This window comes from Oncorhynchus clarkii, chromosome 7 (assembly GCF_045791955.1).
Source record: "Oncorhynchus clarkii lewisi isolate Uvic-CL-2024 chromosome 7, UVic_Ocla_1.0, whole genome shotgun sequence".
Classification (NCBI taxonomy): Eukaryota; Metazoa; Chordata; class Actinopteri; order Salmoniformes; family Salmonidae; genus Oncorhynchus; species Oncorhynchus clarkii.
Window position 1 is genome coordinate 56,945,745 of NC_092153.1, and position 13,795 is coordinate 56,959,539.

General features: G+C 43.7%; 1 protein-coding gene across 1 annotated transcript in view; it reads left to right on the forward strand.

Annotated features, from left to right (window-relative positions):
- The window catches only part of LOC139414344 (zinc finger protein 385A-like), a 62,611-nt gene that overhangs the window by 15,342 nt on the left and 33,474 nt on the right, over positions 1 to 13,795 (forward strand). The gene's annotated exons all lie outside the window — the stretch shown is intronic.

Below are 13,795 nucleotides of genomic sequence, written 5' to 3' on the forward strand. Positions count from 1 at the left end.
CAGCTGAAAACTGTTGTATTGATTAAAGAAGCAATAAAACTAGTCTTCTTTAGACTAGTTGAGTATCTGGAGCATTGGCATTTGTGGGTTCGATTACAGGCTCAAAATGGCCAGAAACAAAGTACTTTCTTCTGAAACTCTTCAGCCTTTTCTTGTCTGAGATATGAAGTCTATTCAGTGTGAGAAATTGCTAAGAAACTGAAGATCTCGTACAACGCTGTGTACTACTCCCTTCACAAAACATTGCAAACTGGCTCTAACCAGAATAGAAAGAGGAGTACTATTCATTGAAGCTGCTAGTTGAGGACTTGTGAGGAAATTTCGGTATTCAGCACTGGAGCCTGCTAATATGATAATGCTAGCTTCTTGCACAGGGGGAATGGAGAATATAGTTTAGTAACCATTGCTAGATTTCCATTAAGAATATTTTAGACTGGAGAGTTTTAGGTCTTTATTTATTTAGAGAGCCACTATTCCTCCCCCTCCCCCCTCCCCCCTCCACACACACACACACACACACGCGCACACTCCAGCCATCCAAAGGCAAAAGTGGTCCAGAAACAACATCATGACCTTTAAATAAAGGCAAGGCAGTGATGGATTAAACATAATGACATTTAAGATGGGTACATTTCACTGCCTTCCCATGTATTTGAAAGGCTGATACACATCAACATTTTCTGTTACAGCAGATGCTTCTGTTTTAGCAGATGCTTTTACTCAGAGCAACATACAGTTTCATACTTTCTTTCCATACTAGTCCCCAAATGGGAATCAAACCCCACAACCCTGCCTTTGCAAGTGCCATGCTCTACCAACTGAGCCATGCAGGAAACTGGTCAAGGCTCTTTTTATTGTCACAAACCTACCAGCAGGCTAGCAGAGACTTTCAGCTTAGATACGGTCAAACTCACAGGGATGTCTTTAATTCTTTATAGGACATGTTTAAGAGAAAGAACTCTGACAACAGAAACACACACACACACACACACACACACACACACACACACACACACACACACACACACACACACACACACACACACACACACACACACACACACACACACACACACACACACACACACACACAGGGCTGACTTGGCTGGATTTGAGTTGTCCTGCCCCTCTGTAATGCGTGACTCATTTGTCCCTGTCACCTCGTCTCAGTAGCTGTGACCTGGGTTAAGCCCGTTCTGGAGCAGAGCCCTACACACACACTGACAAACACACTGACACACACTCTGACAGCACAACTCACTGCAGTCACTCCTGGACTGGTCAACACTGACCCTGGCCCAGATGACACAATGACTCCAATGAGACACTCACAGAGTAGGACATACACAGGAAACACCAACCACATTTCTGCAAGGACCAATAGACACAAAACACACACAGAATTTCCATTCAACTGACCCTGACCAGATGTTGAAATAAAGCACATTTAATGTAGTGTAACTGGATCATTAAGATTGACCACACCGTTGGCAACATTTCATACACGTATTTAGCCATGGGTCTGACTATATTATTAGCGCAATGACAGAACTGACTACACAGTAGCCTACATGTGCAGTGCAGTTGTTGACAGCGTTATCTTTATCTCTGTAGCCGTCTCCCACCTGCATGGCTATACCAGCAGTCTTAAATGCATTGATTGACTTGAATACTGTTCTCTCTCTCTTGGTGAGAAGCTCAGCTGCATTGCTATAGATACCAGCAGATGGTAAATCCTCTGTCCATTAACCCGTGGTCACCTTGGACTCACCTCAAAATATGCAGTATTCCCCCCTCCCCCACCAACACAGCTCTCTCTCTCAATCCATCTCATCTACTTCCTCCCCTCCTCTCTCTCCTCCACTTTGACCTCCCCACAAACACAGCTCTCTCTCTCAATCCATCTCATCTACTTCCTCCCCTCCTCTCTCTCCTCCACTCTGACCTCCCCCCGTTCTTCTCCCTCTGCCCCAATGCTGTTACTCTCTCTCTTTACCTTTTCCTTAATCTCTTATTGCCTTCCTCCCCATCCCACCCTATCCCATCACTGTCTCTCAATCTTAATCAGATGCGATTGACTGCTGGGTCTGTGAGTAGTGATCGGCAGAACACACATCATTTCAGACATTTTACTGAGACTCCACTTCTACGGGGTTGGAGAAAAGGCACCAGAGAGGGAGTGACAGAGAAAATGAAATGAAAAGAGAAAGTGATATGACAAAGAATAATGATTTAAGGTAGGAGGGTAAATGTGCTTGTCTGTAACCTTACTTCTCTGATCATCAAACACAGACCTCTGGATTGCTGTCCTAAACATGCTGCCGTCTTTTGGTGGCAGGTCATTCAATGTTATGGTACTAAGACTGCAGAACTCTCCACCAAAAGGTATTAGGACGATACAAATAACCTCTTTTAAATCCAAGAACATACAAAAACGCATCTTTGTTCTCTGTCCTATCTTGGCCTCTTAATCTGTTGTGATGTCTTGTGGTTTTATCTGGTTCTCTCTTCTATTTGACCTTTGTCTGTTTCACTCTTAATGCGTCAGTGTGCTTGTTCTGCAACTACCGTTTGTAATGTTTTTACTTCAAACGTTTTAAGATGTCCTGTGTTTGTTGTTCACTCTATCGTGAGAGGTGTCCTTGGGTTTGGTTAAGGTGTTCCATAAATAAGACAAACAGCCAGTCATCATTATTATCATAGTCTGTCTCAGTGGGGTGCAGCTGGGCAAATTATGGAGGTGCTCGCTCAATGGAACACCGCCCTGCACAATCATCATTACAGTGTCTTCAGTAGAACACCACCCTGCACCAACATCATCACAATGCCTTCAGTAGAACACCACCCTGCACCATCATCATCACAATGCCTTCAGTAGAACACCGCCCTGCACCATCATCATCACAATGCCTTCAGTAGAACAGTGCCCGGCACCATCATCATCACAATGCCTTCAGTAGAACACCGCCCTGCACCATCATCATCACAATGCTTTCAGTAGAACAGTGCCCTGCACTATCATCATCACAATGCCCTCAGTAGAACACCACCCTGCACAATCATCATCACAATGCCTTCAGTAGAACACCGCCCTGCACCATCATCATCACAATGCCTTCAGTAGAACACTGCACTGCACCATCATCATCACAATGCCTTCAGTAGAACACCGCCCTGCACCATCATCATCACAATGCCTTCAGTAGAACACCGCCCTGCACCATCATCATCCCAATGCCCTCAGTAGAACACCGCCCTGCACCATCATCATCACAATGCCTTCAGTAGAACACCGCCCTGCACCATCATCATCACAATGCCTTCAGTAGAACACTGCACTGCACCATCATCATCACAATGCCTTCAGTAGAACACTGCCCTGCACCATCATCATCGCAATGCCTTCAGTAGAACACTGCCCTGCACCATCATCATCACAATGCCTTCAGTAGAACACTGCCCTGCACCATCATCATCACAATGCCTTCAGTAGAACACTGCACTGCACCATCATCATCACAATGCCTTCAGTAGAACACTGCCCTGCACCATCATCATCGCAATGCCTTCAGTAGAACACTGCCCTGCACCATCATCATCACAATGCCTTCAGTAGAACACTGCCCTGCACCATCATCATCACAATGCCTTCAGTAGAACACTGCACTGCACCATCATCATCACAATGCCTTCAGTAGAACACTGCCCTGCACCATCATCATCACAATGCCTTCAGTAGAACACCGCCTGGCACCATCATCATCACAATGCCTTCAGTAGAACACCACCTTGCACCATCATCATCACAATGCCCTCAGTAGAACACCGCCCTGCACCATCATCATCACAATGCCTTCGGTAGAACACCGCCCTGCACCATCATCATCACAATGCCTTCAGTAGAACACCACCCTGCACCAACATCATCACAATGCCTTCAGTAGAACAGTGCCCTGCACCATCATCATCACAATGCCTTCAGTAGAACAGTGCCCTGCACCATCATCATCACAATGCCTTCAGTAGAACACCGCCCGGCACCATCATCATCGCAATGCCTTCAGTAGAACACCGCCCTGCACCATCATCATCACAATGCCTTCAGTAGAACAGTGCCCGGCACCATCATCATCACAATGCCTTCAGTAGAACAGTGCCCTACACCATCATCATCACAATGCCTTCAGTAGAACAGTGCCCTGCACCATCATCATCACAATGCCCTCAGTAGAACACCGCCCTGCACCATCATCATCACAATGCCTTCAGTAGAACAGCGCCCTGCACCATCATCATCACAATGCCTTCGGTAGAACACCGCCCTGCACCATCATCATCACAATGCTTTCAGTAGGAACACCACCCTGCACCATCATCATCACAATGCCTTCAGTAGAACACCGCCCTATATCATCATCATCACAATGCCCTCAGTAGCCTAACAACACATCTAATCAGCAAATTTGTCAGTGAGTGTGTGTGAGTGTGTGTGTGTGTGTGTGTGTGTGTGTGTGTGTGTGTGTGTGTGTGTGTGTGTGTGTGTGCGTGCGTGCGTGTGCATGCGTGCATGTGTGTGTGTGTGTGTGTGTGTGTGCATGTGTGTGAGAGACAGATTAGATGTGTGTGTGAGTACTCTGTACATGTGTAGTGTACGGTACTGAATGTGTGTATAACATTTCATTCATTAATAAAGAGTGAATGAAATGTATAACTGCAGAGGAGTCTGAAGCGGCAGGGAGAGAGTATAGTCGTGTTCAACTACTGCACAGTGAAACCTTAGCAGACACACATGCCCGCACGCACGCACGCACGCACACAGACACACACACACACACACACACACACACACACACACACACACACACACACACACACACACACACACACACACACACACACACACACACACACACACACACACACACACACACACACACAGTGCAGAATTGTATTTTAAAAAATACTTATAAATCACATACGCGCTTCTAAATCCCACACAGTTTTTCCAAACTTTCCCAAACTCACATTCTTCCCCAAACACAGAGCGAGCACTTGTCAAAGTTCCCAGTGAGCTCTGAGGCAACATTTAAACCTGACCACTGAGGTGCAGAACATCTATCATTAAAGCCCGGTGAAGACTGAAGTTAACTATGTATTCTCCCTCACATCCTCTATGCCTCTCTCTCTGTACTGCTGAACTAGCCTCCAGAGGAACACTAATAGATCATTATGTGAATGAATTTCAGGCCAGTGAGGTGATATGACAGGAACACGTTGTGCCCTGGTAGTTATTGTGTGTCTTTTAAGAATCAACTTCTGATGGCACTGTAATTATAGTTTAGGACTGGAGGAGAGATAATGAGAGAACATCTCATTCTAGGAGCTGACTGAATAAATCTGCCTTATGCATGTACTCATTTCCAATGACAACTATAATAATTCATAAGTGTGTGTGTGCTGTGTGTGCGCTGTGTGTGTGTACACTCTGTGTGTGTGTGTTTGTGTGTGTGTGTGTGTGTGTGTGTGTGTGTGTGTGTGTGTGTGCACTGTGTGTGTGAGCTGTGTGAGTGTAAAGTTACCATTCCTCCTTTGAAAAAGTAATCAGCATTTGATGTCTGTGACTTTAGCTAGTTAGCTGTGTGTGTTGCATGCTTGTGTTTGTGTTTGTATATGTGTGTTTGCCTGCATGTGGATGTTTGCGTGTGTGTGCCCCCTGCGTAGGTCGAAATAGCTGCGTTTGGCTGGAGGGTAAGCTAAGCTGCAGTAAAATATGATTTCATTCCCAGTCTTTCACAGCGGCAGAATGCGACACAGAGAGAGAATTATCTTTCCCCTGCACAAAAACATTAGCACTGTGGTTCTGTGACAAGCAATTGCGTTTAGAATACTTTCCTGAGCAGCATTTTGTCTGCAGAGCAACTGAGGACTAAATAGCAATCCATCTCTGTAACTGATGCGTTGTGCGATTTATTGCCCTGATAATAATTGTAATCATCTATCTCCTGAATGGCTGTCTGCGCAGAGTAAGTCACTTCACAATGGACAAGACAAATCCAGCAGATGCAGTGGATAAGGGATCTGTAGTACGTTCATAATTGTCTCATGCTATGCTATCATCTCAGCCCTCCCCTCCGTGCTTTCTGGCAGCAGTTACATAGCCTTTTCTCAGGAGCCTGTGGTAATCCAGTACAGTAGGTAGCTAGCTCAGCCGGCTGTGCAGCAACAGCCCCATTTACATGAAGATGTGGGCAGACTGGCATCATCATGTGCTCAGCTTAATGCTAAAATAATCCACAGTGTGTGTGTGTGTGAGTGGGTGAGTGGGTGAGTTAGTGAGTGAGTGAGTGAGTGAGTGAGTGTGTAGCATTGGGCTCAATGCAGTGGTTTATGGGGACTTTGCGACGTTGTCGTTTATCAGGTTTTCATCGGGGGAGATGGTGGGGAGACACATCAGTAGCCTCTGGTTCCCCTGATCGGAGTGAGATAGAGTTAGAGATAGAGACAGAGATAGGCAGGGAATACTGAGAGGCTCGACTACATCACTGACTTTGACATTACCTCTGTGATCATTACATCTGAATCGGGTAAATTAATTGCCAATTTCAGCAGCTTTAGTCACAGCTGTGTATGTGCATGGGGGTGGTGAGTCTGGGGGGGGGGGGGGGGGGGTTGGTTATACTATCCTTATCTCCTTATTAGGGCCAGAAGTCCTCACAAGGATAGTAAAACAAGGACAATTCGGACAAGTGGGGACATTTCACCGTTCACCACAAGGAAAATTGGGTCTTTTAGGATTAGGGGTTTGGTTTATCACTAGGGTTACAGATGTTTGGTCCTCACAAGGATAGTAAAACAAATGTGTGTGTGTGTGTGTGTGTGTGTGTGTGTGTGTGTGTGTGTGTGTGTGTGTGTGGTCTAATGTTTACTATCCTTTTGGGTTCCAAAAGCCCTAACAAGGATAGTTAAACAAAATAATACTGGGGATTTCACTGGTCCCCAAAAGTGTTTAATGCTTAGAGGTTAGGTTTAGGTTGACAACTAGAGTTAGCATTAGGGTTAGGGGTTAGGATTAGGGTAAAGAGTTAGGGATATGGGTTAGTTTTAGAGTTAGGTTAAGGGTTAAGAGTTAGGGTTATGTTTAGTTTTGGTTTTAGAGTTAGGTTAAGGGTTAGGGTTAGGAGTTTGGGTTAGATTTAGTTTTAGAGTGAGGTTAAGGGTTAACGGTTAGGGTTAGGAGTTAGGGTTAGATTTAGTTTTAGAGTTAGGTTAAGGGTTAAGGGTTAGGGTTAGGATTTAGGGTTAGGTTTAGTTTTAGAGTTAGGTTAAGGGTTAAGGGTTAGGGTTAGGGTTAGGGTTATAATACATTTTTTATTTGTCTATCATTTCTGTATGTAAAAAAAGCATAATTTACAGTATATTTTAACATCTCTATGAAGCATCCCAAGGCCATCTTCAGTCTGTCACTGTGAGTAGTTGTGTCAAGTGTCTGTCATCTGTGAGTCAGCACAGTGGATATTAAGAATTATCCCAATAGAATCAATGTCTGTGCCAGCACCAACATTTTATTACCATTATCAAAATCTGTCTTCAGCCTTCAGACCAAGACATCCCGAAAATGGGTCTTCTCATGAAAACGTCTGTAGCGTCCAGATATGACCCCACAATCGAAAGGTGAGACTCTAATGAACACGAACAGCACCAGTCAAAAGTTTGGACACATTTACTCATTCAAGGGTTTTTCTTTATTTTCACAATTCTCTGCATTATAGAATAGTAGTGAAGACATCAAAACTATGAAATAACACATATAGAATCCAGAAGTAATCAAAAAAGTATTAAAGAATTCAACGTATATTTTAGATTCTTCAAACTAGCCACCGTTTGCCTTGATGACAGCTTTGCACACTCTTGGCATTCTCTCACCCAGCTTCACCTGGAATGCTTTTCCAACAGTCTTGAAGGAGTTCCCACATATGCTGAGCACTTGTTGGCTACTTTTCCTTCATTCTGCTGTCCAACTCATCCCAAACCATCTCAATTGGGTTGAGGTCGGGTGATTGTGGAGGCCAGGTCATCTGACACAGCACTCCATCACTGCTTCTTGGTCAAATAGCCTTTAAACAACCGGGAGGTTAGTTGGGTCTTTGTTCTGTTGAAAAACAAATGGTTGTCCCACTAAGAGCAAACCAGATGGGATGGCTTATCGCTGCAGAATGCTGTGGTATCCATGCCCATTAAGTGTGCCTTGAATTATAAATAAAACACAGACAGTATCACCAGTAAAGCACCATCACACCTACACCATGCTTCACGTGGGAATCAAACATGCGGAGATCATCTGTTCATCATCTGATCATCTCACATTTGGACTCAAATGACAGATTTCCACCTGTCTAATGTCCATTGCTCGTGTTTCTTGTTTCAAGCTAGTCTCTTAATCTTATTGGTGTCCTTTAGTAGTGGTTTCGTTGCAGCAATTCGACCATTAAGGCCTGATTCAAGCAGTCTCCTCTGAACAGTTGATGTTGAGATGTGTCTGTTACTTGAACTCTGTGAAGCATTTATTTGGGCTGCAATTTGTGAGGCTGGTAACTCTAATAAACTAATAAACTAGAGCTCTGAGACAGGATTGGGGGAAAGGTCAAGGCACAGATCTGGGGAAGGGTACCCAAACATTCCTGCAGTATTGAAACTCCCCAGGAAGACAGTGGCCTCCAGCATTCTTAATGGAAGAAGTTTGGAAGCACCAAGACCTTTCCTAGAGCTGGCCGCCTGGCCAAACTGAGCAATCGGGGGAGAATGACCTTAATCAGGGAGGTTACCAAGAACCCAATGGTCACTCTGACAGAGCTCCAGAGTTCCTTTGTGGAGATTGGAGAACCTTCCAGAAGTACAACCATCTCTGCAGCGATCCACCAATCAGGCCTTATGGTAGAGTGGCCAGACGGAAGCCATTCCTCAGTAAAAGGCACATGACAGCCTGCTTGGAGTTTGCCAAAAGGCACCTAAAGACTCTCCGACAATGAGAAACAAGATTATCTGGTCTGATGAAACCTAGATTTAACTCTTTGGCCTGAGTGCCAAGCATCACGTCTGGAGGAAACCTGTAACCATGCCTACTGTGAGGCATGATGGTGGCAGAATCATGGTGTGGGGATGTTTTTCAGTGGCAGGGACTAGACAGGATCGAGGGAAAGATGAACAGAGCAAAGTACAGAGAGATCCTTGATGAAAACCTGCTCCAGGGCACTCATGACCTCAGACTGGGGCGAAGGTTCCCCTTCCAACAGGACGATGACCCTCAGCACACAGCCAAGACAATGCAGGAGTGGTTTTGGGACAAGTCTCTGAATGTCCTTGAGTGGCCCAGCCAGGCCTGGACTTGAACCTGACTGAACATCTCTGTAGAGACCTGAAAATAGCTGTGCAGCGACACTCCCTATCCAACCTGACAGAGCTTAAGAGGATCTGCAGAGAAGAATGGGAGAAATTTCCCAAATAAAGGTGTGCCAAGCTTGTAGCATCTTACCCAAGAATACTCGAGGCTGTAATCGCTGCCAAATGTGCTTCAACAAAGTACTGAGTAAAGGCTCTGAATAATTATATAAATATGATATTTCCTGTATTTAAAAAAAAATACATTTGCAAGATATTCAAAAACCCAGTTTTTTCTTTATCATTAGGGTGTATTGTGGCAGGATAGCCTAGTGGTTAGAGCATTGGCCTAGTAACCGGAAGGTTGCAAGCTCAAATCCCCGAGCTGACAAGGTACAAATCTGTCGTTCTACCCCTGAACAGGCAGTTAACCCACTGTTCCTAGGCTGCCATTGAAAATAAGAATTTGTTCTTAATAACTGACTTGCCTAGTTAAATAAAGGTACATTTAAAAAGAAATGTGTGTAGCTTGATGAGGATTTGTTTTTTATACTGTGGAAAAAATCAAGGGTTCTGAATACTTTCCGAAATGCACTGTACTTTAGTGCCAAAATAAATAAAAAATTATATCGCTCAGATAGGCCTATAGGGCAAACACCAAAACATACTTTATTTGGAGAAAAAAAAATTGACCTTGACACAATGTATTTTGTATTTTGATACATCTCTTTGCCAGGTATGAATATGTTATTCAATGCATTTCTAGTTGCTATTAGCAGTAAGGCCAAATTCAATGTTTCATCAAATATTTTTTGTATATATTTTTGGGATACCCACAGGTGTCCTTAAATGCATCCTTGGTATGACTTTCTTAAAACAATTCAAGGATCATTAACTAGATCCAGCCGCAGGTTCTTAGACTCTAGCGCAGGGATCATCAACTAGATCCAGCCGCAGGTTCTTAGACTCTAGCGCAGGGATCATCAACTAGATCCAGCCGCAGGTTCTTAGACTCTAGCGCAGGGATCATCAACTAGATCCAGCCGCAGGTTCTTAGACTCTAGCGCAGGGATCATCAACTAGATCCAGCCGCAGGTTCTTAGACTCTAGCGCAGGGATCATCAACTAGATTCCGCCGCGGGACAATCTTTTATTGAGCGGATGGTTAGGGGGCCAGAACATAATGACAAATCATTTGTAGACCACAAGATGACCACAGGAAGCACAAACAGATATAATATTTGACTAAACTGTAATAATTTCAAACCTTACTTACCGTTGTACAGTATATGATCACGTTTATCTCTCTACTATGCATGGCAATACTTTGGAACAGATATCCATAATTAAAATTACTCCGAACTGATTTGCTGGTGTTTTACAGTCTTTTATGTACCCCTCACCCAAAAACCTGTGGGCCAAATAAAATCAGCTGTGGGCCAAATTCGTCCTGCGGGGGGACAATTCTCTAGGGAGTTTAACATGATCACATATTCAGTGTCAGCTCAGCTGTTGTTTACAGACGAAAAGTAAAAGTGTCCATTTGTCAAATGAAAGTGTAAATTGTCAAATCACCTTAGTTGTGTTACAGTACAACAATACTGTACTGAACATTACCTTCATCAACTTATCAACTCATTATTCCATTATAACATGATGATGTTCGTGGTGTCGGGAGAAAGTAGAGAAAATATATCAATCTATCAATATATCAATCTGCATGTCAACCTAGTCAGACTTTCTCTCTGTTTCATAGTCTCACTCACTCCATCTCTCTATTCTTGCACTTCTCTCTCTCCCTCGATCTCATTCTTTCTCCTTCTCCATCTCCATGTCTCCTCCACCTCTCTCATAACCCCTGTACAATCCAATAAGCTATTACGCTACCATTGATCTTCTCCTCAGCCAAACATTTGCATTTGGGGGAGAAAAGCAATAAGGAGAGAGAACAGGGGAGGATCGACAGGACAGGACTGTTTTTAAAGGAGAGAAGGAGAGAGGGGTGGATAATTATAGAGTTTGGCAGGGATTTAACACTTTAGTGCCTTTCAGGCCATGTCAGATTGATGCTCTCTCTCGACTTCGTCACTGGAGAAGGCGGAGTGTGTGTGTCAGTGGAGGCTGGTGAGAGGAGCTATAGAAGGGTGGGTTCATTGTAATGGCTGGATTGGAATAAATGGAACGTAGTCAAACATGTGGTTTCTATATGTTTGATGTGGTTGATACCGTTCTATTGATTCCATTCTAGCCATTACAATGAGCCCGTCCTCCTATAGCTCCTTCCACCAGCCTCCTCTGGTGAGTGTGTCTGTGTGTGTCTGGGTGTGTTCACTGATCTGATGCCAAAGTAAATCACTCAAGACTGGATTGGAGGTTGTGCTGCTGTCCAGCCACTGTCTGCTTGGCTAAGATCGCATCTGTTCAGGCAGATGCAGGATATCATGTGTCTGTCTATGTGCTTCTAGGATGTGTTTCTGCACTAGTACTGTATGGGTGTAATATGTTTTTATGTGTGTATAGTGTGTAATGTTACATGTATATGTAATTCGTCTTTTGAGTAAATGTATCTTCATGATATGGTAACACATGGTTTGATTAAGATCACTTTATTCATCAAAGGAAATTTGACTTCCACATTATCCCAACCCTGCCGAAAGACCCATACACATACAGGATGGAGAGGTTGGATCAGTGGGCTGCCACAGAGCACATGGAGCAGTTGTTGTTGGGGATAAGGGCCTTGCTCAAGAGAACAATGGCAGGTTGCCAGCTCACTTCCCACCAGATTTCTCTCGCCAGACCCGGGCTTCAAACTGGCAACCCTCCAGTTGCTGGCTTGTCTCTCTAACCACTAGGTTAGCTGCCGTTGACCTATAGATATTAATTCCATGTAACCTAAACTGGTAGTTAACCAATGCATGCAGAGACAGAACTGTGCAGAAGCAGGAGAAATTAGTTCAGAAAATAGTTTCAGAGTTTCTAACAGGGGTTTTTAGTTTCTTGATAGCGGAAGTCATTTCATCCAACACTTATTTGATCATGTAATTCCTCCTTACATCGCCCCCCTCTTTCTTCCTCATCTTCTTCTGTCCTACATTTTCATTTCTGTCATTCAGCCACTTTCCACTGTGAGAATTGTGGTGTTAACGTTAAGTGCGCAGTTACAGGTGGCTTTGAAACGAGTCCTGACTGAAGTCGGTTTAGGAGAGGTGATTATGACCATCATGTGAGCTGCAGGATTCCTGACGTGTTATAAGGATATTTAAACCCTCAGCCAACCTCCCCCCAACAACACCTCTTCCACCCCCCATCCCTCCAATGCTTCTCTCTCTCTCTCTCTCTCTCTGTCTCTCTCTCTCTCTCTCTCTCTCTCTCTCTCTCTCTGTCTCTCTCTCTCTGTCTCTCTCTCTCTCTGTCTCTCTCTCTCTGTCTCTCTCTCTCTCTCTCTCTCTCTCTCTCTCTCTCTCTCTCTGTCTCTCTCTCTCTCTCTCTCTTTCTCTCTCTCTCTCTCTCTCTCTCTCTCTCTCTCTCTCTCTCTCTCTCTCTCTCTCTCTCTCTCTCTCAATTCAATTCAATTCAAGGGCTTTATTGGCATTGCCAAAGCAAGTGAGGTAGATAATATATAAAGTGAATATATAAAATGAAATAAACAATAAATATTAGCAGTAAACATTACACATACAGAAGTTTCAAAACAATAAAGACATTACAAATGTCATATTATATATATACAGTGTTTTAACAATGTACAAATGGTTAAAGGACACAAGATAAAATAAATAAGCATAAATATGGGTTGTATTTACAATGGTGTGTGTTCTTCACTGGTTGCCTCTTTCTCGTGGCAACAGGTCACAAATCTTGCTGCTGTGATGGCACACTGTGGAATTTCACCCAGTAGATATGGGAGTTTATCAAAATTGGATTTGTTTTCGAATTCTTTGTGGATCTGTGTAATCTGAGGGAAATATGTCTCTCTAATATGGTCATACGTTGGTCAGGAGGTTAGGAAGTGCAGCTCAGTTTCCATCTCATTTTGTGGGCAGTGAGCACATAGCCTGTCTTCTCTTGAGAGCCATGTCTGCCTACGGCGGCCTTTCTCAATAGCAAGGCTATGCTCACTGAGTCTGTACATAGTCAAAGCTTTCCTTAATTTTGGGTCAGTCACAGTGGTCAGGTATTCTGCCGCTGTGTACTCTCTGTGTAGGGCCAAATAGCATTCTAGTTTGCTCTGTTTTTTTGTTAATTCTCTCTCTCTCTCTCTCTGAAATAGATAATAAACAAAAGTGAAATAAACAATCAAAATTGAACAGTGAACATTACACTCACAAAAGTTTCAAAGGAATAGAGACATTTCAAATGTCATATTATGGCCATGCACAGTGTTATAATGATGTGCAAATAGTTCAAGTACAAAAGG